This window comes from Frankliniella occidentalis, unplaced genomic scaffold (genome assembly GCF_000697945.3).
Source record: "Frankliniella occidentalis isolate FOCC.00 unplaced genomic scaffold, Focc_3.1 Scaffold365, whole genome shotgun sequence".
NCBI classification, from domain to species: domain Eukaryota; kingdom Metazoa; phylum Arthropoda; class Insecta; order Thysanoptera; family Thripidae; genus Frankliniella; species Frankliniella occidentalis.
The window spans coordinates 88,176-90,768 of NW_026267488.1; the positions used below are offsets into that span (position 1 = coordinate 88,176).

Sequence of the window (2,593 nt, forward strand, 5' to 3'; positions counted from 1 at the left end):
AATCAATTGTCACACCATACCAAACTCCATCCATCATCCTCTCAAACAAAAATTACACAGTTGTAGTTGCAGTTCTTCATAATATTTTATCTCTTATACAGCCATTTTATATCCGCTTGCAAGTATAGGAACTGGACGGGGAGTCATCACCCAGCTCAGCAAACGTTTCCAATGACAATTGTTTCTGTGAAAACATATGGATCAAAATACATACAAAAATCGATTTTAAAATGCAAACCTTTGCTAAAGGAAAACACCGAAGTCTGAAAAGTAAAAAGAAACTACTTTGCTGGTATTATTGTTTATAAAAAAATATTTGATGAGTTAAATTACAGACACAAGAGTTGGACTCTAATACAGGTGTCAAAGTTATCACGGTTTGTGAACTAAAAATGTCACTACAATTTGTTATAGAAGATTACCTCAGCACACTTAAAAATCAGTTGTCACATCATACCAAACTCCATCATCCTCTCATAAAGAAAAATTACACAGTTGTAGTTGCAGTTCTTCATAATATTTTATCTCTTTTACAGCCATTATATCCGCTTGCAAGTATAGGAACTGGGCGGGGAGTCATCACCCAGCTCAGCAAACGTTTCCATTGACAATTGTTTCTGTAAAAACATATGGATCAAAATAAATACAAAAATCGATTTTGAAATGCAAACCTTTGCTAAAGGAAAACACTGTGAAGTCTGAAAAGTAAACAGAAACTACTTTGCTGGTATTATCGGTTATAAAAAAATATTTGATGAGTTGAATTACAGACACAAATGTTAGACTCTAATACGGATGTCAAAGTTATCACGGTTTGTGAACTAAAAATCTCAAAATGAAAATAAGTCATAAAAACTTACTGCTGAGCAGGGACATCAACATCTTGAGAAAAGTAAGAACTGAAAACTGAATAGTTTCTTCATTCATGTCACTCTTGGGTCTTGTTGAACTGTAGCCAACACTGCTGAGTAGGGAAGTGACAGCTAAGAGGGAGTAGCTCGATCGAGTCCTTCTGAGATATTTTCATCACAGCATCTATAAAATTAGAGAAAAAGCATGAATATCGAACAAACACAAACAATTTACCCAGTAACATCGTAGGTTATGTGACCTTCTGAGGCCTAAGTAAACGGCAACAAGTGATTCAAATGTTACGTATTCCGAACCAACACAGGCGTAAATTATGAAGTATGACCTCACGCAAGGGTGAGAAAAGCGACGATGAAGCAACCAGCAATGAAAATACTCACTGTGTCAAAACATAAACGCGTCGTTCTAGCATTGGCGATCGCCACCGTCGTCAGCTGCGAGCTACGCAAGGAAATAGTTCTCCAAACTTTTGACAGCTCTTGATTTTACTGTAATTTATAATAATCAAACTTAAAAACATGATAAGATATGGGTAAATTATGAACGGTCAAGCTGTGTCGTACAAATGCATCTTAACACTTCACCACAGCGAAGACAGCTGTCGATAGGAGGTTAGACGACACAGCCTAGCTGCTGCGGTGCGGCCGCGGTGCTAGTTTCCATCTATCCCGATAGATGGCGCAGATATCCAAGTATTGCTTTGCAAAGCTCTGCAGACGGTACATAATTTAGCAAAAGAGAAACTTTTTTGGAAGAAAAAGTACTTTAATGCGTTTATGGTTCAGCTACTCCTCGACATTCTCCCGTCTGGGAAACACAACAAACACCCTGGAAGAATTGATTTCCAGGGGTTGCCCTGGGAACGTCAATTTAATCCCAGGAGAGCACCTGGGAGCTGGGAGCGGCCACCCTGGTCCCAGGGAAGCCCCTGGGACTTGATGTTTGACCCAGGACATCCCCTGGGAAGAAAAACGCGCTTCCAGGGCACCTACTGGGACTCTTCCATTTACCCTGGAAAACGGCTAATACTCCTGGGAATCCCAGGGCTCGTTTTTACCGTGAGCCACCACCCCCTCCCCCCCACCTTTCCCCTTATACTCCCTGTCTTGTCGCGTGTATTTCGGCGGAAGGAAGAGCGAACAAAGAGCCCGGGGGGTTGGTGGTGGTGGGGGAAGGGGTGGGGGGAGGCAGGCAGCCCTCGGCACAGATTGATACAGTAAATATGTCACGAGGCAGGCCTCATGCCCCTCTCCTCCCTCAGCTCCTCTCCCGCAGAACCATAGTACTCCCATCATCCCTTTCCCTTTTCTTGCGGGTCGCCGCGCACTCCCGAATTATTTACGAAAAGTAGCGTTTCGTGAAGTGGTCGCAGAAGTGACCGCGTAGACCGTTGAGGTGACCTTTAGACCTTCTTTTGTCCTGCTGCCCACTCGTCCTTCCGGACGGGCACGGGTGGCCTCAGGATGGCCTCACTGATTGAGAAGTAATGTCTGTTTTTCTCGCGTTTTATTATTGTTATATCCGCCCCCACTCTTTTCTCTTTGCTATCAGAGCTTCATGATCGTCGTCATTATTCCATTCTCCCCTTTACTGGCTATTGTCATGGCGCCTGGTGTATGGCGTGCCGCACAGCAGCGGCGGCGTGGCGTGGCGTGGTGGCCGTGGATGTCCAGGTAGAGTTCGACCAGATCATGTCAGCGATGTGGGCTGGGTTGGGGGGGGG

At 44.1% G+C, this 2,593-nt stretch overlaps 1 long non-coding RNA gene across 2 annotated transcripts; it reads right to left on the reverse strand.

Annotated features, from left to right (window-relative positions):
- Positions 1-6: 6 nt before the first annotated feature.
- LOC113214937 (uncharacterized) lies at positions 7-1,925 on the reverse strand. 2 transcript variants are annotated; one of them, XR_008012003.1, is made up of 5 exons: positions 1,434-1,925; positions 1,251-1,358; positions 861-1,035; positions 423-617; positions 7-184 (listed from the first exon to the last, which is right to left on the reverse strand). It is a non-coding gene; the product is annotated as an uncharacterized LOC113214937 (long non-coding RNA). The 2 variants fall into 2 exon arrangements; XR_003303870.2 differs by having other exon boundaries at positions 7-617.
- Between the last annotated feature and the right edge of the window lie 668 nt (positions 1,926-2,593).